Genomic DNA, 24,867 nt, shown 5'->3' with positions numbered 1-24,867 from the left:
AATGAATACAAAATCATTCACTAAATGCTCCTTTTTTTTTTACTTCAGTAAATCTTGTATATGACTTCAATATAAAAACATCACTTTCACTGTACCTCACATTAGGCTTGTTTAAACTTGTATAAAAATGTAGTGACCATTTCAGAAACCAGGGTTTTAGACTTTCCTATTTAAATAAATGTCCAAAATAAATAATATGTATGCAATTCATCACTGTATAATTCTAAGCTGAAGAAACTGGGAGTCAAAAGGTGGGATTTATTGCTATGTTCAGTGTTGAGCACATCTCCCTGGATAATTAACAGCAAAACAAATTAAACTGCTTTTCATTGATTTATTATACCTTTAGGAAAGTGTTTTGTGTTCCTCAGTTGGGCATGATAGAGTAGTAGAGGGTGGGCATCACTTAATCATCCAGAAATGGAGATTTTAACTACTCTGCATGTATTAGACAAAAGGATCTTGCAAAATCTGACAAGTTGGTGTTTCATCTGTTTTCCAAAATTACTGTTGACTGCATTTGACATTTACCCATCCTCTCCTCCTTTGCCTTCTCAAAGGACCACGCTCTCCTACTTTCCTTTCTCCTATTTCTCTGTTCCCTTTGACTATACTTTTTCCTCCTAACTTTTTAAAATAAAAATTCCAAAACTCTCCTAAATCATTTTCTCATCTCTCTCCGTACTTTCTCTTGGAAATCTTATTCCCTCACATGGCTTCAAGCGTCACTTCTACAGAGTTGCCTTCCTTCTCTGTTCACATCATTCTACTGCTCAAAAACTCATCCCTATGAAATAGCATTCAAACTTCATTGGCATTCAAACCTCTTCACAAGCAGACATTGCCTTATTACTTTGACCTTTTGTTATATGACTGACCTCCATGTACTCTATGCTTTTACAGAGGTACATCCCTTCATGCACTGTGTTTATGTTTCTGTATTACCTTTTCATCTCTACTGGAAATTGAGGGTCCTAGAATGTTTATGAGACAACAAGAAGTGAGACTGTCTTTATTCACTGTAGGTCTAACCTCTTCTCTTCACTCCCATGCCCACCACACTAGTTTATATCCTCATAACTTCTCAATTGAACTATTGCCATAGTCTCCTAATTGCTCGCCATGGCTCAAGTCTCCAATCTGGCCCACAAAGAACTGCTAAGGAGATTTTCCTAAAGCATAAATCTAATTGTATCACTCCCTTTCTCAATAAGCTGTTATTGTTGTTGTTCAGTCATCAGGAACCATAGCTTCCCTTCTTACACTTTGCTGAGGTCAGCAAGCATTTGAGATGCAGGCATAAATGTATCAAGAGGGGAATGGGACTAAATCATGCTCATGGGTACTTCATATGTTTTTTTGTTTGCTTGCTTGTTTGTCTGTTTGTTTGTTTGTTTGTTTGTTTGCTTTAGGCCAGAAAGAATGGAGGTAAGACTGAAGGCTGAAGGAAGACCAGAAAATTAAGAGATAGATGTAGGGGGGAGAATATGCTAGGAATGGGGCATAGCAAAAGCACTTAGATGGGATAGAGAGTAGTTTTGTGTGAGGAACTGTAAGTCAGCCAGTATGTCTACCAGGGGTGGGGAACCTGTGGCCTCAAAGCTTCATGTGGCATTCCAGGTCCTTGGGTTTGGCCTTTTGACTGAGTCAAGTTTTTCACAACAAATTCTTCTATTAAGGGGATTTGTTCTGTGAAATTTGGATGCAATCAAAGGGCCACACTTAAGGACCTAGAGGGCCACATGTGGCCTAGAAGCCATAGCTTCCCCATCCCTGATCTAGGCTGTCAAATGTGTAGAGATGGTGTCAAGAGATGTGACACTATGCCTTCATGAGAAAGGTAGGCCATGGTGAGCATCTGAAGATAGAAGAAATCTTAGAGAAAGAGATCTAGGATCAAGAGTTGAAAGATTTAAGGGACTTTGGGAGTCATCTAGTCCAATTGCCCTCTTTCTGTAACTGAGGAAATGGAGTACCAGAGAGAAATGACTTGCCCAAGGTCATTCAGATGATTAATGGCAGAGCCAATACTGAAACCTAGGGCCTCTGACTATAAATTGTACTGTATTGTACTGTACTGTAATACAACAGAAGAAGGCTCTCAGAACTTTCAGTGGAAATGGAAGGCAAAGAGGATAATGACTAGGGCACATCTAGGGTTGCATTTACTACAGGGAATAAGGGCTGTTAGCAACAGCTGGTGCCACTAACAGTGAAAGGCTTTGGTGCTTATCTCCTCTTCCTCCCCACCCCCACATACATATATGATCCTACATTCATCTTGACATTCTACTTGACTTAGATATCCAAGGAAGTATCATCTGCCCCACGCAAGTAGGAAGGTACCCTGGGAGATGGGCATTGCCATGATGGTGCCTTGGGCCAGGGTTAGGGTAGCCCTCAGCTACATAAGGGAACAGGCTTAAGTAACTCTTCCTGGGGGGGGGGGTGGAAATCATCATGACTAGCACTACTACAGGGTGTGGGGCACTTTGACCACAAGAGATAAAAGTTCTAGGGGGTGGAACCAAGATGGCAGAGTAAAGGCAGGGACTCATTTGAACTCTCCCCCAAACCCCTCCAAATACCTGCAAAAATGACTGAACAAATTCTGGAGCAGCAAAACACACACAAAAAAAACTAGAGTGAAACAAATTTCCAGCCCAAGACAACCAGGAAGGTCAACAGGAATGGTCTGTTACATCAAGCTGAGAGAGGAACATAGTCTAGTGCACCCCAATGCCAGCATAGACTGGGCCCCAGCAAACCCAGACTAGACCTCAGGGGACTGAATCACTGGCAGCAGTGGTGGTTTTTTCAGACTTCTCAACCCACAAATGCCAAAGACAACTTAGAAGGTCAGTAGGAAAGGTCTATCAGACCTGGGTAGAGAGGAGCACCAGAGCATAGCCCTTAGAAGCAGCAACAGGGGCAGTGGCTACTTTCAGAGCTCTCAGCCCACAGATGGTAAGGGGGTAAACAATTGACCAGAAGGAGATTACAGGGGTCTCTTTCCTGGCACTGAGGAAAAATTCTGTTGCTTTGCCCATACTTGGATCTGGGTCATGGTCCTGGGTGGCAGTGCTGGGGAGAGGAGGCACACTGACATAGCAGAGCTTGTGGCAGCAGTGCAGAGGGAACCCTCCTCACAGTTCCAGGGTATAAGAGTGCTTGTGGTCACTCACAGACCAGATAATGGGTCCGGAGAGAAGTAAACACCTCTTATGTCTTACCACCTTGGAAGAACTGAAAACTTACAGGTCCCCAGAAGTATCTCTGAAAACAGCTGCACAAAATCCCTGAAGCTTGGGATAGTATGCCCTCCACACTGGAAGCAGAGCCCTACCTTAACAAAGAGTCAAAAAGTCAAGTAATTGGCTAGGAAAATGAGCAAACAATAGGAAAAAACTCTGACTATGGAAACTTACTTTGGTGACAAGGAAGATCAAAACATACAACCAGAAGAAGACAACAAAGTCAAAGCTCTTATATCCAAAGCCTCCAGGAAAAATATGAATTGGTCTCAAATCATGGAAGAGCTCAAAAAGGATTTTGAAAAGCAAGTAAGTAGAAGAAAAATTAGGAAAAGAAATGTGATTGATGCAAGAAAATCATGAAAAATGAGTCAACAGCTTGCTAAAGGAGACCCCCCCAAAAAATAGGGAAGAAAATAACGTCTTAACAAAAAGACTAGACCAAATGGCAAAAGAGGTCCCAAAAGGCAATGAGGAGAAGAATGTCTTAAAAAGCAGAATTAGCCATATGGAAAAGGAGGTCCAAAAGCTCATTGAAGAAAATAATTCTTTAAAAATTAGAATGGAGGGGGCAGCTAGATGGCACAGTGGATAGACTGGCCCTGGAGTCAGGAGGACCTGAGTTCAAATACGGCCTCAGACACATGATACTCACTAGTTGTGTGGCCCTGGACAAGTCACTTAACCTTGATTGCCTCACAGAAAAGAAAATTAGAATGGAGCAAATGGAAACTAATGACTTTATGAGAAATCAAGAAATTGTAAAACATAACCAAAAGAATGAAAAAAATAGAAAACAATGTGAAATATCTCATTGGAAAAACAACTGACCTGGAAAATAGATCCAGGAGAGAGAATTTTTAAAAATTATTGGACTACCTGAAAGCCATTATAAAAGAGAGAGAGAGAGAGAGAGAGAGAGAGTAGACATCATCTTTTAAGAAATTATCAAGGAAAACTGCCCTGAAAATCTAGAAACAGAGGGTAAAATAGAAATTGAAAGAATCCACCTCTTGAAATCCTCCTGAAAGAGATACCAGAAGGAAAACTCCCAGTAATATTATAGCCAAATTCCAGAGTTCTCAGATCAAGAAGAAAATATTGCAAGCAGCCAGAAAGAAAGAATTCAAGTATTATGGAACCACAATCAGGATAACACAAGATTTAGCAGCTTCTATGTTAAGGGATCAGAGAGCTTGGAATATGATATTCCAGAGGTCAAAGGAGATAGGATTAGAATCAAGAATCATCTACCCAGCAAAATTGAGTGTAATCAATGAGGAGGAAAATTTATATTCAACAAATGTAGAAGAATCTAATGACTTCTTGAGAAAAAAACAGAGCTAAATAGAAAATTTGACTTTCAAATAGAAGACTTGAGAGGAGTATGAAAAGGTAAACAGGAAAGAGAAATCATAAGGGACTTATTATATTCCTACATGGAAAGATGATATTTGTAACTCATGAGATCTTTCTCATTATTAGGGTAGTTGGAGGGAATATATATATATATATATATATATATATACACATACATACATACATACATATAGATATAGATATATTCAGAGGGCACAGAATGAGTTGAATATGAAGGGATAATATCTAAAAAATAAAATTAAGGGGTGAGAAAGGAATGTACTGGGAGAAGGAGAAATGGAGAGGCAGAATGGGGTAAATTATCTCACATAAAAGAGTCAGCGAAGGGGACAATGGGGGAGGTGAGAGGAAATGAGTGAACCTTACTCTCATTGGAATTGGTTTAAGGAGGGAATAACAAAAACAATTGGGTATGGAAATCTATCTTACCTTACAAAAAAGTAGGGGAGAAGGGGATAAGAAGGGGGATTATAGAAGTGAGGGCAGATCAGAGGAGGGGGTAATCAGAAGCAAACACTTCTGAGGAGGAACAGGGTCAAAAAAAGAGACTAGAATAAATGGGGGTGGGACAGGATGAAGGGAAATATAGTTAGTCTTTCACAACATGACTACTATGGAAGTGTTTTGCACGGCTACACATATATAACCTATATTGAGTTGCTTGCCATCTCAATGACAGTGAGTGGGGAAAGCAGGAAGGGAGAGAATTTGGAACCCAAAGCTTTAAAAACAAATGTTAAAAACTGTTTTTACATGCAACTGGGAAATAAGATATATAGGCAATGGGGGATAGAAATCTATCCTGCCTACAGGAAAATAGAAGGGGAAGGGGATAAGAGAAAAGAGGGCAGAATGTGAGAAGGGATACTCAGAAGCAAAACACTTTTGAGGAGGAACAGGATGAAAGGAGAGAATAGAATAAACAGGGAAGGGAGGAATAGGATGGAGGGAAATACAGGTAGCAGTAGTAATTGTGAAAAAAAATTGAAGCAAGTTTCTCTGATAAAGATCTCATTTCTCTGACATATAGAGAACTATGTCTAATTTATAAAAACAAGAGCCATTCTCCAACTAATAAATGATCAAAAGATGTAATCAGTTTTCAGATGAAATAATTAAAGTTATCTATAGCCATATGAAAAACAATATTCTAACTCACCATTGATTGGAGAAATGCAAGTTAAAACAATTCTGAGGTACTACCTCATACCTATTATACTAAATAACAGGACAGAAAAGGTAAATGACAAATGTTGGAGGGGATGTGGGGAAAATGAGACATTAATATACTGTTATTGGAGTTGTGAATTGATTAAACCATTCTGTAGAGCAATTAGAAACTATGTCCAAAAGGCTATAAAACCATGTGTACCCTTTGACATAGCAATACCACTACTAGGTCTGTATCCCAAAAGAGATAAAAAAGGAAAAGGACTATATGTACAAAAATATTTATAGCAGATCTTTTCTGGAGGTAAAGGATTAGAAATTGAGAGGATGCACATCAATTGGGGAATGGCTGAAAAAACTGTGGTATGTAATTATGATGGAATACTATTGTACTGTAAGAAATGTTGAGTGGGATACTCTCAGAAAAACCTAGAAAGACTTACACGGGTTGATGCAAAGTGAGATGTACTGGGTACAAAATAACAGCAATATTGGAAGATGATCAACTGTGAATAACTTAGCTATTCTCAGCAATACAATGATCCATGACAACTCTGAAGGACTTAGGATGAAAAATGCTATCCATCTCCAGAGAAAGATCTGATGGTATCTAAACACAGATTGAAGCAAATTTTAGGGGTTTTTTTTCCTCCACTTTCATTATTTTTCTTGAGTTTTTTCATCTGTTTTTTTTAACAACATGACTATTATGGATATGTTTTGCATGACTACACATATATAATCTATATGGAATTGTTTCCCTTCTCAATGGGGAGGGGGAAGAGGGAGGAAGAAAGGGAGAGAATTTGGAACTCTAAGTTTTAAGAACAAATGTTGAAAATTTTTTTAAAAGAGATAAAATTCTAAACCTGGTGATGATGGGCCAGACAATGATCAAGAAGTAGATACTTCTTGGAAGTAAACTCCTTAAGTAAACTCCTTAAGCTCAAAACAGTTAAGAGGAAAGAAAGGTACATGTCAACCTCACAGAAAATGTAATTAAGATTTTTCAGTATCTCCTCCACAGACCAAAAAAGTGAGATTGCAATAAACATGAAACCAAGAACCAGAGTTTGAAAAATTTCTTTGTCCACGTACTGAAATCCCTCCTTTTCATGTTCTGTTGATCATTCTTTAAATTCTTGCATTTTTCTTCTGAACACTTAGCAGAATTTATTATGCACAAAGCACTGACAGTTGCATCAGTCAGGGAGAGTGAATGAGATGTCTCTACTTGGGAGTCATGCAGGAATAATAAAGAACAGGGAAATAATTAAGATGAACAATGCAATTGCACCCAGTAGATGCTTAATAGTTGTTGAATGAATGTTGTACTCATAAACATTCATAAGAAATACAATAGTATTGACAACACAGACATGAAAACATAGTTTCATCTGGTTACTGTCTTCTTAAAACATGCCACTGGGAAGTACATGGGCTATTTCAACAATAATAATAATAAATTAATATAATATATTAATAATATAATGATTATAATAATGTAATAATTATCATACCTAGCATTTATATAATGCTTTATGGTTTGAAAAGTTCTTTACAAATATTATATCATTTGATTTTCACAATAACCCTTGGAAGTAGGTACTATTATTATTCCTCAGAGAGAACTGAGGCAGAGAGAAATTAAGTGATTTTCCCAGAGACACAGCTAGGTGGTGTCTAAAACTGCATTTGTACTCAGGTTATCCTGAATCCAGGTCCAGTTCTATATCCAATGCACCACCTAGCTGCCTCCATTCTTGCATAAACCATAGATAGGTGTTAAGTGTGTTCCAATGACCAAAAATTTCAAGAATTATTCTTGTAAATAAAGAAAGTCTAAGGATTATTGGTTACCCACCAAAACATGAGCATTATAGTTGTATTACAAATGCTAGCACCTTCCTTCTATTCATTATCTCCAATTTATTCTATGCATGTCTTGTTTGGTATTCATGTTGTCTCCTCCATTAAGCTGTGAACTCCTTGAGAGCAGAGACTGTCTTTTGTCTTTCTTTGTATCCCCAGCACAGAGCCTGACACATAGTAGGAACTTAATAAATACTTATTGACTGAACCACTGACCACTTAGTCCATCCTTTAGCACATAGGTGACACAGTGGATAGAGCACTGTGCTTGGAATCAGGAAGACTTATCTTCATGTGTTCAAATGTGACCTTAGATACTCACTAGCAGCGAGACCCTGGGCAAGCCACTTGAACCTGCTTGCCTCAGTTTCTTCATCTATAAAATAAGCTGGAGAAGGAAATGGCAAACTACTCCATTATCTTTACCAAGAAAACCCCAAATGAGGTCATGAGGAATCAAACATGACCAAAACAACCAGACAACAACAACAATCTGGAGGCAGTGGTAATTACATGAAAAGGATAGAATCAAAGCCACTTATTATCTCCTATTTAATAAGCTGCTGTTATTTATCTTCATCTGAGTTTCACGTAGAACTTATGTTTGTGGACAGTGTTCAATAAATGACAGCAATAAAAGCATTTAGAGCTTTCACTAAATGTATCTTTTTATGGTTTTTTTGGCGGGGTTTTTTTGGGGTTTTTTTTTTTGCTTTTAGGCACCAGGGTCACACAGCTAGTAAGCTTGGTCTGAGGCCAGATTTGAACTCAGGTCCTCCTGACTTCAGGGCCAGTGCTCTATCCACTGTACCACCTAGCTGCCCCTAAATGTATCTTTTTAAAAGTATGAATGACTAGTATCAAGACGGCAAAGAGAAAGCCCTTATTTAAACACGTCAGCAGTGTGAGCAAATATGCAGTTCATGGGGAAATAAACCATTGCCCACAGTTTATTAGTTTCTAGCTCCCTAAAGTCCACTAGTTCTGATCACTATGACTTATAAATCTTCATGCTCCAAAATATTGGACAATGCATTGCCAACATATTTCAGAGCAACAGTTCAACCACTGAAAAGTCGCGACTCCATAAACTATTTTTTTCTTAGATACAAACATGAGAAACACTTCTAAACCCATTTAATTTGTTGATTTAGGCACAAATCCATACCAGGGATGCACTTGTTAATATATTTTTTCACCTGTTACATTGATACTGATTAATAGTAAGACTGTGACTCATGCAGTATACAGATTACTAGCCACAACTCTATAGAATTGGTCTGTGGAAGAAAAGGGGCTTAGACTTGACAGTCCCAGAGAACAGAATCAAGAGCAGAGAGTAGAAGTTATGAAGAGGAAAATTTAATCTCAGTTTAAATACTTTCTAACAATTAAGTCTGTCCCAAGGTTGAATGGGCCACTTAAATGGAGAGGAATCCAGAAAGTCATAGAAGATCCAACATCAAGAAATGCATTGGGAAATAATTCAAAATCTTGAAAGTTGTTCCTTTAAATTTAAATGAGACTAGCAAGCAGTGTGTGTGTGTGTGTGTGTGTGTGTATGTGTGTGTGTGTGTGTGTGTGTGTGTGTGTGTGTTTAAAATCAGTCTGTTTGGGATCAGCTCAATGAATTCCAGAATCTCAGTCTCTTCTTGTTGCAGAAGTTGGTTGACTACTTGTCCTTAATATCATAAAAAAGATTCCAGTTCAGGTGTGCATTGGACTAGATGGTCTCTGAGGTTTCTTTGAACCTTGAATTTCTGTTGTATTTTCACATACTTCTGGAGACTAATAGATTTTGGAACGGAGTCCAAATATTGTTGTCAAAACTTAGCTTGCTGAATAAAAATGCAAGACAGGCAAAATATAGAATACAGCTTAACACTAATGGCAGGAACTAGAGTAACACAACAGATTAAAAGCATGGCCAATACTCTGGAAACAAAAAGAACTTGTGGTAAGAGGACTTTTGTTTATCTTGATATTATGTGTATCATTCTCCCTTTTTTTCTTGGGTAATTAAAATAATGTAAATTATACTTCCATGAAAATAAACATTTCCCCCTAAAAGCATTGAAAACACTGAAAATTCAAAGATTGTAGAAAGTATCACAAAGGCTCTTCTCATTGAAAGAAACTCAATGTGGTGTTTTGAGTATGTTTACTTTGAATTTCATGCATTCTTTTTTCAGAGTGGAAAGTGTGGTCTTCAGAAAGCCACAGTTTCCATTGTGTAACTTAAAGAGTAGAGGCTGTTTTCTGTTAGTTAATGTATCCCATTTTCCAGACAATTTTCTGATACTGGAAAATAATTAAAGAAGACCTCTTCTTGACTATTTTGATAAATGTTCTGAGTGCCATCTGCTGTATGCTTATGGCTACTGTATGGATAGGTAAGGACTACTCCTTAGTTGATACAGGAAGTCTATACAATGAGAAACAACTCCTGTGGCACTGATGAATAAACCACATGGGAAGGAAAGCTCACAGTGGTGTTTTTAACACTCTGGAGAACAGTATTTTCAGCCTAACTTTATCTACAAAGAGATCCACAGTCAATAGCTGTTGCATCCTGTGATTCATGTATAGAATCATAGAAAGTTCTAAATCTATGATTCTATAGATTAGGCCACCCCATCCCCTATCTCATTTTAAACAAAGGAAACTGGGGGAAGGGGAAAGTGTAAAACTACTAATTAAGCACCTGCTGTGTGCCAGACACTGGGCTAAGTACTTTACAAACATGATCTCATTTGATATTCATAACAACCTGGATAGGTAGATGCTATTATAATCTTCATTGTCACAGTTGAAGAAATTGAGACAATCAAGTGACTTGCCCAGGATCACACAGCTAGTAAGTGTCTGAGGTCAGATTAGAACTCAGGTCTTCCTGAGTCCAGGTCCAGTGCAGTATACATTGTACCACCTAGCCATCTAACTAGGCCACGAGAACTTAGTAACCTGTTCATAGACACAGAAGTAGAATGAGACAGAGCCAACATTTGAACTGAAGTCCTCTGATTTCAGAGCTCTTTTTACAATTCATTTTATAGCTCAGGAAACTGAGGCAAATAGAATTAAGTGACTTGCCCAGGGTCACACAGCTAGTAAGTGTCTGGGGCCAGATTTTAACTCAGGGAGATGAGTCCTCCTGACTCCAGGTCGGTAGCTCTGTCTGCTGCACCGCCTACTGGATTAGTGTGTATTGAATATAGATTATAGATGTGTTATATGGTTTATCACATATATGTCCCCTATAGCGTAATGATTTCCTTGATTAAGCAAGCCCCTGCTTGCAATCATTCCAGCTAATAAGTAGTTTGTTGCCAGCTTCATCTCTTTTTAGAATGCAACTATGAAAATATCCAACTTGTTCCTTAGGAGGAAAACAATGCAAACATCATTTGCATTCTGTGGAGGCTGAAAACAATTTAAAAGCAACTCCCAAGAAAGCTCAGGTGTAACACAGGCCACATATTTCCTCACTAAATGACAAAGCTATTTTTAAAAAAGGAGAAAGAGGATTTTAAATGGAGAGAAGTAGAGTTATAACATTTCAAGAAATTCAGCTAGAAACAAAAATTTCAGAAAATTTATTCCTTCAAGACTTCCTAAAACTATAAAAGCTTTAGGTTTCTCTATGTGTGTTATAAGTATTTTTAAGAATCAAACTGCTTATGAACCATTCAGACCACCTCAGATCTAGAAAGAACCTGAGAGATCATCTAGTCAAACCCATAGTTGCACAGAAATCCCCTGGACAACAACCCTGATGAGTTCCAGGGAAGGGGAAATTACCACCCCTTCCAAGGAAGAAGTCCTTTTTATTTTCGTTATTGTTCAGTCATATCCAACTCTTTGTGACCCAGTGGACCATAGCATGCCAATACTGTCCATAGGGCTTTCTTGGCAAAGATACTGGAAGTGGCTTGCCATTTCCTTCTCCAGTTCATTGTACAGATGAGGAAACTGAGGCAAAGTTAAGTGACTCTCCTACAGTCACACAGCTAGTATCTGAGGCTGGATTTGAACTCAGTTCCTCCTGACTCTAGGCCCAGAGCTCTATCCATTGAGTCCCCTAGTTAGTTGCTTTTTCTATTTTTGCACGGATCTAATTATTCTAAGCAAGTTTGTCTTTACATGATACCTAAATTCCTCTTCTCTGCAATTTGTGTTCACTGCTTCTTGGTTTGCTTGTTGGGGCAAGGCAGAATAAGTTTAAGCCCTCATTCACACTATAGCTTTTCAAGGGCAAAAACATAGCTATCCTTCCTCACTTCCACCTACACCACAACCCAAGTTTTTATTCTCCAGTCATCTTTATTTTGAAGTTCATTTATTTTTTAACCAGTAGTGCTGTGGATTTGCCAAATCTAAATAAGGAACTTAAATAATTCGTTGACTAAAATAAATTATCTAAATTTTCTGTTAATTGTATAAAGACTGATGTGTATTCATCATAAAACTATGTAGCTGCTTCTTCTAGATCTCCATTTTTAGGAATAAAATCATTTTTATCATATTGCTTGCCTTCTCAATGGGTGAGAGAGGTTCTAAAGAGAGGAAGAAAAATCAGAACTCAATTTTTTAAAAATGAATATAAAAATAAATAATAGTATATTTATCTTGAGAGAAAAAAGGAATAAAATCAATTTAAAGGGCAGTAAATTGTCCAGAGGATATTTGATACATTTCATAGATCTTTGGTTGAGTTCAAGTCCCAGAAAAAAAAATAACATATTGAATGTTGCAATGTCTATTGATTTAATCTCTGTACTTAAAAGTCATATCATCTACTTCCTTCAGAACTTCAATAATAAACAATAATGGTTTCCAACTAGCTATAAGTTTTTTGTTTCTTAATCTCTAGTCTCTCTTATCACCACTCCACTTTGCATATGCTGCCCAACCTGGTTTTAACTCCACAGAAGAAGATACCCCTCCAGGGATAATCTAAACTTTATCTCAAGGCTTGATTTACACCATTTCCCTCAGTCTCCTCTCCCCTCTAATTGGAGGTCTGGGGAGTAAAGGACCAAATTTCTCCCAATACCTTCCTTTTAAAGGGCAGACCTTGGATTCTCAGCTTGCTCCACTTTTCATCTGCCTAGTTTCAATTCCACAGAACAAGATGCCCTCTGGTGTCTCACACCCTCCCCTTTCCTGCTTTCCTTTTGTGTATTGTCTCCCCTTTTAGGTCGTAAGCTCCTTGAGGACAAGCATCTTTCTTTTTTATCAGTTGTATCCCCATTGCTTAATACTGTACCTGGCACACAGTAAGTGCTTTAATAAATGTTTATTGGACTGGATTGCCAGTGATCTTTGCCTATAGAAGGCTGGTGAATATTAGTTTAGATGAATTGTTTTCCCAGAGTGTGACTGTGAACTCAGGTTCTAGCAGTAACCCTGTGAGGCTACTCTCAACCCTATAGCTTGAGTCCCCATAGGTGTACTTCTCATTAATAACCAGCCAATAGACTTGAATAGCTCTTAGCAAAGGAATTAATCAAATGCATGGTAAGAATCACAGGTAGAAAACATCCCCACAATAAACTTGGGGTACATATTCCCACAAATACGTTCAGTAACCAGAGAAAAGGTAGACTCAAGTTTAGAGTATAAAGGCAGTGAGGCACATGTATAAGATTCACATGTGGCAAAGACCCCTTGCAACTTCTGGTGCTGGAAGGCCTAGAAACGTTGGGGGGGTTTTCTTCATGGAGACATCACATAGTTCCCTTTGTGTGCTGGGTCTCTTCTGAGTTCACCAGGGTCAGGTCTGCTCCTTTCTTGAATCTATAGCCCTGTTGTAAGGGCATACACTCCTTAAAGCTGCTACCTTCCTCAGGTAATTATTTCTCATTATCTGTGCTTGTCTAGAAAGTGTGTGTACCTTTGCTCTCCTCAGGATGACATGCCTTCCATGGGTTCAATAGCTCTAATAATATGGCCAATAGAGGTATAAAAAGAGAAAATCTGTTGCCTTCTGCTCCAACTGCCCCCTAATGCAGCTAGGTGGCACAGAGGATAGGGTGGTTAGTCCTGGAGTCTGGAAAACCTGAGCTCAAATCCAACCTTAGGCTCTCATTAGCTGTGTGACTCTGGGAGAGTCATTTGATCTCTATTTACCTCAATTTCCTCAACTGTAAAATAGTAATAATAGCAACACCTACCTCACAGAGTTATTGTCAGGATCAAGTGAGATATTTGCACAGTGCTTAGTACAATGGAACATAGTAAGTGCTATATAAGCACTTATTCTATTCTCCTCTAACACAAGTGTAGACAGTACAGCCCTTCCACAACTGCAGCAAGCCTGGAGTTTAAATTCCTGAAGTCTATCCAGTTATTTATAGCCCCCAGAGTAATAGCTAGTTTCTTTGCTCAGCCAGTTGCAATATTCCCTGCTTGATTCAATTACAGAGGAGTTTGTATCTGATAGCATTGATCATGGAGTAGATATATCTTACTTTCACATTAAAACCTCATTGTGTGTGATTATATTGACTTTATCAACTAAGGTGGGGAATGGAACATACTTCCTTTTGTTAGGAAAAAAGAAATCACCTTCCATATTAGCCTAGGCAAGGTTTTTGATGGTTATAATTCACAATTCACTTCCTGATGTGATCTCTCAAAGAAAAAGAAAAAGAAAAAGAAAATGAATCCACATACTTAAAGATTTATTGATTCTTCAGTCATGAAAATTCAATTTTAAGAAGGTAAAGATAAGAAATCCCAGCTTTAGTATTTTAGAGTCATTTAACGAGTCCTTCATCTCCTCCTTGAGCTTTTAAAAGTACCAAAGCATAACTCTTCATTTTTTTGGTGGCACATGAGGAGATATGTGTGATGTGTTATCCTGGTTTAAAACTCTGGTTCTGAAATATATTACCTCTGTGACTTTGGACGAAATACATAACATTTCTGGGCTTCAGCTCTCTCGTTCGTAAAGTGATGGGGTTGGACTAGATGACCTTGGAAGTTTCTTCCTGATTGAGATACATAATCCCAACCAATAGTTGTAGGATATTGACCAAAAGGTCAGTGTTTCCACTTACCTATGGATTTCATGGAATGTTCAGTACTGGATCATTTTAACTCTGACCTAATTAATCAACAGAGAGGAATTTTAGCCAGTCCATTAGGTTTTCTCCTTGTCTATGTCAGTAATACTAATGTATACTCAATCATAATAATTTTTCATGGTGATCACTGGCACCCAGTTTGACCACCAAAAATGTATTGGGAATTATATGCCCAACGACAGCTACAACAGTCTCTGATGTAAGAAAATAGCTACTGGCAAAAACTCAATAACAATGCTAAGTGCTACTTTGGTTTTCCATCACAAGAACACAATGACTTTTATCCAGACTGCCTGAAAACCTTCGTCTGGGCTGGTGAGGAACTGAAATATGCAAGAACCTTACTCTCTGGAGTGTTTTAAGACCACAGCTCTTGTACATTTTGAAACACTGCTTCCTGAATGGAAATGAAGCAGGCTGCCTATTAGCTCAATAGGTCTTTCATTTTACAAGAAAGGAAGTGTGTGCCCACTCAACTAAAGCAGACCAAGATCTGATGGAAAAGATTACAATGGGAAACATGTTCAAAAAACCTTCTAGTTACTTAATATATTCACTGCAAACACTATGTAAATGAGAAGAGCATTTGGGAGAAGAAAGTGAGAATACTATTCATTTGTTCAAGTGAAGAATTGTTTACAATTTCACCAAAATGTTTGCTAATTTGAACAGAAATAGAGAAATATAGAGTCTCTGAGAAGAAACAAAAGGTATTATGTACAAAACAGAAGTCCATCTTCTTCAGTACCAGGAGAGAATTTCTGTTTATTACTACCCTGCCACATATTGTGTAATTTTAAGATGCATTTCATCATGGGAGGAAAATAAGGCTATCCTCAAATAACTAGATGTGAAATGATAAATTGACATCGGAGAAATACAAAATGCTCTGAACTTTCAAAAGAATGCAAACTTTCTTTTGGCTAAGGGAATTCAGGAAATTGAGGAGACTTCATAGGGAGGTGACATTTGGGTTAGTCCTAAACAGGGGTGGGGAACCTGCAGCCTTACATCCACATGTGACCTCGAGCCCGCAGGTTCCCCACACCTGGAGGATGAATAGGATTTTGGCATACAGAGACTGGAGGAAAGATGTCCCAAGAAGAGGGAATAGGTTAAGAAAAACATAGAAGTGGGGAAATACAATGAATAGTACAGTTTGTGTAGCTTTTAAGGATATGGGAAGGGGAATGAATAAGGATGAATTGGTGGGTTAGAGAAAAATCAGAAAGCCTTGAATAGCAGGCTAAGGAGTTCAGACTCTCTTATAAACATTAAGGAGCTGTTGAACCATGGTTGGCTTTGTTTTTAATTGTGTGACCTATTCAAAGCTATTGTAATAAGGTAAAGTTTCATCTTGAAAAGCAGAATTTTAGGTAAAAAGCAACAGAAAAGAATCTCCTGTCAAGCTAGAGCTAGATTAAAAAAAAGATTTCAGCAAGCATAGATATGGAGAAAATACATTCCAGGTGACTGGCAAATTCATGGTGGTGACAGAGTGTAGGATAAGGTCAGGAAAGAGTTTAAAATGTAGAGCCAGTAAAGGAGAGGGCTGCATGAAGTGAGGCTGAAAAGGAATGTTGGGATCAAATTGTGGAAAGCCTTAAATGACAGGTTAAAGAGCTTATGTTACATTTTAAATTCTAGAACAGTAGCTATCAAGCTTGATACAGATATCAAGCTATCTATAGAAACAGAATGATGGATCCCTTAGGAAAAACACTTTGCTGTTTTACCAAGCATAGCATCTAGGACATGTCAAAAAGAAAAAAAATAAAAAGTACGTTTAGTTCCTCAAACTCAATTTTCCAGCTATGAATAAAAATTAAATTTTAGTTGTCCTAAAATAGTGAAAGTACTCCAGGTGAGATATTGTCATATCACGAAGCCAACCCAAGGATCACATTTGTAAAATCAGTTAGGCTTCCCAAATTCCGCAGGTGAGACCTAAATAGAAAATTGTAAAACATACAAAACCCTTGAAAGTCTTGTGAAGCTCCTTAGCCCCAGGGTAGAAGGTCCACTCTGGTTCTTCTTCCTTCAATTGTTTCTGGGCAAAGTTACACTCGCCAGTTCTAACGCTGTGAAGTCCCTATCAAAAAGACTGATGAATTGTTATAGTCCCTCACTTTTTGTTCTCAAAACACAGTTTTGGGGGTGGAGCCAAGATGGCAGACTAAAAGCAGTGACTTGCTTGAGCTCTCCCCCAAACCCCTCCAAATACCTGTAAAAAATGACTCTAAACAAATTCTAGAGCAACAGAACCCACAAAAAGAAAGAGTGAAACAAATTTCTAGCCCAAGACAACCTCAAAGGTCATCAGGAAGTCTGTTGCACCAGGCTGGGAAAGGAGTGCAGCAGTTCAGCATGGGCCCCACAGGCAAAAACCAGGCCTCAGTGAACCTGGAGCAAGCCTCAGGGGACTGATTCATGAGTAGCTGTGATGGTTTCCATGCTTCTCAACCTACAAACACCAAAGACAACTTAGAAAGTCAGTAGGAAAGGTCTGTGACCTCAGTGAGAGAGGAGCTTGTTCTGGCCTCAGTCCTGGCACAGACCTGGGGCAGCAGCTGCTTCCAGAGCTTTCAGCCCACAGATGGAGGGGGGATGGAGCAGCTGATCAGAAGGGGATTGCAGAGATCTCTTTGCTGGATCCGAGGCAGGCATCTCTTGCTTTGCCTATGCCTGGATCTGGGTTGCAGCTCTGGGTGGTGAACCTGGGGCAAGGAGGAGTGCTGATGTGCTGGAGCTTGTAGTGGTAGAGCAGAGAGAATCCTCCTCAGAGTTCCAAGTTAGAAAAGAGTACTTGTGGTCACTCAAAGACCAGAACATGGGCCAGGAAAGGAGTATACACCTCACCCTTGATCATACCTCCTTGGAAGAATTAAAATTTACAGGTCCCTAGAAGCATCTCTGAAAACAGCTGTACAAAACCCCTGAAGCTTGGGACAGTACATTCTCCACACTGGAAGCAGACCCCTACCTTCACAAAGAGTTTAAAACTCAAGTAATTGGCTGGGATCATGAGCAAACAGTGCAAAGAAGTCAGACCATAGAATCTTTCTTTAGTGACAAAGAAGATCAAAACATACAACCAGAAGAAGACAACAAAGTCAAAGCTCCTACATCCAAAGCCTCCAAGAAAAATATGAATCAGTCTCAAACTACGGAAGAGCTCAAAAAGGATTTTGAGAAACAAGTAAGAAAAGCAGAGGAAAAACTGGGAAGAGAAATTAGTGTGCAAGAAAATCATGAAAAACAAATCAACAGCTTGCCAAAGGAGACCCAAAAATATACTGAAGAAAATAACACCTTAAAAAATAGACTAACCCAAACGGCAAAAGAGGTCCACAAAACCAATGAGGAGAAGAATGCCTTCAAAAGCAGAATTGGACTGATGGAAAAGGAAGTCCAAAAAGTCACTGAAGAAAATACTTCTTTAAAACTTAGAATGGAGCAAATGGAAGCTAATGACTTTATGAGAAATCAAGACATTGGGAAAACAAAACCAAAAGAATGAAAAAATAAAAGACAATGTGAAATATCTCATTGAAAAAACAACTGACCTGGAAAATAGATCCAGGAGAGATAATTTAAAAATTATTGGACTACCTGAAAGCTATGATCAAAAAAAAAGGCTAGACATCATCTTTCAAGAAATTATTAAAGAAAACTGCCCTGATATTCTAGAAGCAGAAGTTAAATAGAAATGGAAAGAATCCACCAATCATCTCCTGAAAGAGATCCCCAAAGGAAAACCCCTAGGAATATTATAGACAAATTCCAGAGTTCTCAGGTTAAGGAGAAACTATTGCGAGCAGCCAGAAAAAAACAATTCAAGTATTGTGGAAACACAATCAGGATAACACAAGATTTAGCAGCTTTTACATTAAGGGACCAGAGGGCTAGGAATATGATATTCCCAGAGGGCAAAGGAGATAGGATTACAACCAAGAATCACCCACCCAGCAAAACCGAGTATAATCCTTTAGGAGGAAAAATGGTTATTCAGTGAAATAGAGAACTTTCAAGCATTCTTGAGGAAAAGACCAGAGCTGAATAGAAAATTTGACTTTCAAATACAAGACTCAAGAGAAGCATGAAGAAGTAAACAAGAAAGAGAAATCATAAGGGATTTATTAAAGTTGAACCGTTTACATTCCTACATGGAAAGATGATATTTGAGACCTTTGTCAGTGTTAGGGTAGTTGGAGGGAAAAATATAGATAGATAAATAGATAGATAGATAGATGGCACAGGGTGAGTTGAAGGTGAAGGAATGATATCTGGAAATAAAATTAAGGGGAGAGAGGATTATAGTGGGAAAAGGAGAAAGGGAGAGGTAGAATGGGGTAAATTATCTCTCATAAAACAGACAAGAAAAGCTTTTACAATGGAGGGGAAGTGGAGGAACATGAAAGGGAATGAGTGAATCTTTTTCTCATTGGATTTGGCTTAAGGAGGGAATAACATACACACTCAATTGGGTGTGGAGATCTATCTTATCCTACAGGAAAATAGGGGGAAAGATGATAAAAGAGCAGGTGGATGATAGAAGGGAGGGCGGATCAGGGGAGGAGATAACCAGAAGCAAATACTTCTGAGGAGGGATAGGGTCAAAAGAGAGAATAGAATAAAACAGGGGGGTAAGGGGGTAGGATAGGGTGAAGGGAAATATAGTTAGTCATTTACAACATAACTACTATGGAAGTGTTTTGCATGACTATACATGTATAACTTATATCGAGTTGCTTACCATCTCAATGAGGGTGGGTGGAGGAGGGAGGAAGGGAGAGAATTTGGAACCCAAAGCTTTAAAAACAAATGTTAAAAGTTGTTGTCACATGCAACTGGTAAATAAAATGTACAGGCAATGGGGTATAGAAATCTATCCTGTAGTAGAAGGGGATAAGAGAAAGGGGTTGGTGATAGAAGGGAAGGCAGATTAAGGGAAGGGATATTCAGAATGCATGCTATTGTGGAGTGGGGGAAAGGGCGAGATGGGGAGAAAATTTGGAACTCAAAATCTTGTGAAAGTGAATGTTGAAAACTAAAAATTAATTAATTAATTTTTAAAAATTAAAAAAATAAAGACAAAACAAGCAAGTAAAAAATACAACATATTTGAACAGAAAAAAACGCATTTTCATGTTATGTGGAATGAATGGCATTAGATAATTCTCTAGATAATTAAAAAAGTAGTAGAATATAATGACAGAATCCATATAATTTATCATTTGTGTCAAGTTCTCCCTGGTTTCAAGTCCCAACTAAAATATCACCTTCTACATGAAACCTTTTAATTCCAGGGCTTTTCCTCTTTTAATTATTTCCTATTTGTCCTGTGTATAGTTTGCTTTGAGGTCAGTTAGGTGGCACAGTGAATAGAGTGTCAGATCTGGAGTCAAGAAGATTCATCTTCCTGAGTTCAAAGCAGGCCTCAGACACTTACTAGCTACGTAACCCTGGGCAAGTCACTTTACCCTGTTTGCCACCATTTCTTCCTCATCTGTAAAATGAACTGGAGAAGGAAATGGCAAATGACTCCAGTATCTTTGCCAAGAAAACCTCAAATGAGGTCAAACAGACTCAGAAGTGACTGGAAAATGATTAAGCAACAAAATGACTTGCTCTGTATATATTTGTTTGCATTGCTGTCTACCCCATTTGATTGTGAGTTCCTTGAGGGCAAGGACTGCTTTTTTTCCTCTTTTTGCCCCACACTTAGCACAGTCCCTGGCACACAGTAGGTACTCAATAAATTTTTATTGAAATGAATTGATCTCACTAATAAAAGATTAATATTGCAAATATTAATATGTCTATAAGTATGCATTGATTAATATTATAAATATATGTATAATTAAGTATGTATCATTTTTGCAATGACTTTAGATTAGCTTTTCAAAGTCTTTGGTTAGTGTATTCAAAAATATGACAGCCTACTCATGGCAGAAAGCTTCCAAAGATGCACTTGTGGGAGCAACAAAGTTTGAGAGAAGTTTATTACAGCTGCATATGCCACAGAACTGTGTGAATTCAGCCATGTAACCACTCAAAGACTATTTTGTTGTTTACATTTGAGATTTATAAAAATGCAATGATTTGCCAAGTCCTCTGGGCACAAATACAACCAAAACACTAAACAGAGAAAAAAGCAGACTTGTTTTTCCCATATTTATAATGTTAGTTCTTGAATTACTGGAAGTTATCAGAGCAATTGAAGCTAATATGATTTACTTATTTTTTTCTTTTATTTTAAACAATGATATCCCAAATTAGCTAAAATTTTAAATGATAAATAACATTGATAGAGTGGCTGTTTATCTACCAGTGAGCATGCTGGATGGACTCTGGAAGAAATGAGGGGTTACCAAGAGGAGGGAATGTGAGAGAATTCCTATTTGGGAAAGTTCATCCATTGATTGACAGTTTGAGGCAACCAGACCTAAACAAGCAGCAGCAGCAGCAGAACCTATGAAAAGCAACATTTAAGAGCTGATCTTGCATGAGGCACAGCTGGGTAATGATTTAACTAAACAGCTATATAGTCTTTGAGGACAAAGATTAAGCTAATCTTATAGTAGACAGAGCAAACTTTGGGGATTTGCCCAGTCACATAACAAATTTACCCAGATATCTGACCAAATATCAAACCTTAAACATTTATGTAAAAGAGAAAACTACATTTTGTGGTAACGTGTGTGTTATGAAATGGAAGATTAATAACACTTCTGAAACATAGTGTGACACAGTGGATAATGTGCTGGATTTGGATTTAGGATAACTAAGGTTCAGATTTCACTATAGACACTGATGGGCTACGCAACCATGCTATAACTTAACTTCTCTGAACCTCATTGGTAAAGAAAGTCCCATGTAGTTTTTTGTTTGTCTGTATTTTCTTTCACAGCATGACTTACACGGAAATGTGTTTTGCATGACTACACGAGTATAACGTGTGTCAAATTGCTTGCGCTCTCAATGAGAAGGGCAAAGAAGGGAGGGAGAGAATGTGGAACTTAAAATTTGAAAAAAAAAGAATTTCAAAATCATTTTTACATGTAATTGGGAAAATAAATTTAAAAAATATTAAATTAAAAAAGAAAGTCCCAAATACATAAAATCATGGATCTTTGTATTGATATGATATTATCAACATTATCTAATGAATAATAATAATCTTCCAGTGGGTGAGAGTGGGTAAACATGTCATTTGTCTATGAAGAGATAGGCTTAATAGGCTTTCCCCATCCTCCCTCAGTGCTAGGGCCTTTCCCTTGAGATTGCCTACAGTTTATCCTGTATATATCTTCTATGTACATAGTTGTTTGCATGTTGTCTCCACAAATAGAATTTGAAATCCCAGAGGGCAAGGACTATTTTTGCCTTTCTTTGCAAACCCAGTGCTTAGCTAGGTACCTGGCACAAAGTTAAGAGCTTAATAAATATTTGTTGATTTGATTTGATCTGGCATAACAAATGACACTGTCTCAAGTGTTTCTCATGTAAATTAAGGCATCTTCAAAAAGGAAATTTACCCAAATAGTAAGATGCTAGTCTCCTAGCTTTTACATTAGTCTTCTTAAAACATAGGTAAAACTCTGTTAATTCTCTGCTCAAAAATATTCAGTGATTTTCTCCTGCTTATGATATCATACAGCTCTTTGGATTTGGAATCAGAATATCTAGGTTTGGATCTTGCTATTTGCTAGTTATGTGATCTTGGACAAATGGTTTAACTTCTGTGAACCTCACTTCCCTCATTTATAAAATGTAGGTAGGCCTACCTCATGGGGTTATTATATGGACCAAAGGAAATACATTGACCCTTAGACATGTTAAGTCATTGATGAGTGTACTTCTTCCAATGGGGCTAATAAAAGTTAAATTACTTGCTTAATCTACACAGCTAATAAATATCTGAAGCCAGATTTTTATCTCAGGTCTTCCTGACTCCAGTTCCACCACTCTATGCATCGTACCACATAGCTGCTGCCCTGGAGTAAAAAACACAGTAAAAAAAATGCTCCTTAACCTAGCTTTTAAGAGTTTCTGCAATTTGATTCCAACATACCTCTTCAACCTTGCTTCATACTACCCTCCTTTACAACTGTGTCCTGGCCTTATCCATCTTGCTTCCATGAATTTGCTTAGCCAGTCACTTGAGATATACTTCCTTCATATCAATGCTTGCTGAAATCCTCTTCTTTAAAAACCAGACTCATATTCTGCCTCTTTCAAAAAGCTATCTCTGATCCTCACAGATGAAAGTGATCTCCCTATTCAGATTTCCTTACAGTAGTTGATGTGGATCCTTCCTTTTTCCTACAGTATTCTACCTCTAGATGCCTATTATTATACATGGTATTTCCTGTTATTAATAATAATTGTAGATTCATAGGATCACATACCTACAGCTGGAATGGACCTTAAAGATCATCTGATCCAACACCCTAACATCATATTATAGAAAAACTAGGGCCCAGAGAAGTTTAGTGATTCTCTCAAGGTGCTTCAGGTTTAATTCTTTAATTGACATGCATTGCATCAAGTGTAAAAAGGACTTCAAGGTTTGCAAAATATTTTAGCTGTATTATCCCATTTGATATTCACAGCAACCCTTTGAGGTAGGTACTATTATCATTCCCATTTTCTGGAAGAGAAAACTGAGATTGAAAGAAGTCATTTAACCAGGGTCACACTGTTATTAACTGTCTGTAACTGAAGCCAAACTCAAATTTTCTTGAATGTGACTCAAATACTCTGTCCACTACTCCTTGCTATCAGCTTTCTGATGGTAAACTGTTATTTTTCATCTTTGTATTTCTACTATCACCTAACATGGTGTTTAGCACACCAAAGTTGCCTAATAAATGTCTTTATAATTAAATGTAATTAAATTGTATTCATAATAAAATACAATTAAATTGAATCAAAGTGGACATATTCACTTGTGAAAATATACATTAAAACCTATTAGTGGTACACTTAGATCAGAGATCATAAAATGTCATAACTGGAAAGTTTAAGTCTCTCATTTTATGGTTTAAAAAGTGAAGATCAAAGAATTGAAGAGACCTGTCCAAAGCCATTCAAATCACTAACAGAACTTGAGACTAGAACAAGGTCTTAATTCATGGTCCAAGATTCTTTCCACTCAACTTCTTTTAAAAATATATTAATTTTTTTCATTTTTATATCACCCATGATTTTAAGATAATTTTCCTTCTTCTCCTCCCAGAGGATCATCACTTATAATAAAGAATAAAAAAGAAGGGGGAAAAAGCCAGGTCAGAAAAATTAACCAAATCTGTCAGAGTCATCTTCCGTACCCATAATCTTGATCTCTGCAAAGAAGCAGGAAAGGTGCCTTCTTATATATGTTCTTTCGAGGCAAGCTCAGTCATTCTAATTATACAGAATTTAGTTTTGATTGTTTCATTGTTTTGTTTTGTTTTTCCCATTTATACTGTAGGATTTGAACCCAGATCTTTCTCATTCCAAGGCCAGGCTCTCTACACACTATGTCAGTCTACTTATCATATTTTATTTCTTGTTCAGTCATATCCAACTCTTCAAGATCCTGTGGACCGTGCTGTCCATGGGTTTTCTTTATAAAGACACTGGAGTGGTTTGCCATTTCCTTCTCTAGTGGACTAAGGCAAACAGAGGTTAAGTGGACAGGACCAGTGCACAATCCACTGAGCCACCTTGTGCCTCTTTTACAATGTTACTGTTATACAAATTATCTCCTGGTTCTGCTTACCTCACTTTTCATCAGTTCATACAAGTCTTCTCATGTTTCTCTGAAAACAGCTCCTCCATCATTTTTTATAGTACAATAACATTCTATCATACTCATATATCATTCCACTAGCATTTTACATGGATTCTCAGTGAAGGATCTGTGGAAACACATAGGCAAGAATCACAGAGATAAGAAGGCACAGATGGCCACACCTACCAGATCGGCCAACATGACAAAACAGGAAAATGATAAATGTTGGAGAAGACGTGGGGAAATTGGAACACTAATGCATTGTTGGTGGAGTTGTAAAATGATCCAACCATTTTGGAGAGCAATTTGGAACTATGCC

The sequence above is a fragment of the Phascolarctos cinereus genome, unplaced genomic scaffold (assembly GCF_003287225.1).
Source record: "Phascolarctos cinereus isolate Bilbo 61053 unplaced genomic scaffold, phaCin_HiC Scaffold_5;HRSCAF=322, whole genome shotgun sequence".
Classification (NCBI taxonomy): domain Eukaryota; kingdom Metazoa; phylum Chordata; class Mammalia; order Diprotodontia; family Phascolarctidae; genus Phascolarctos; species Phascolarctos cinereus.
This window is presented reverse-complemented; position numbering follows the sequence as displayed.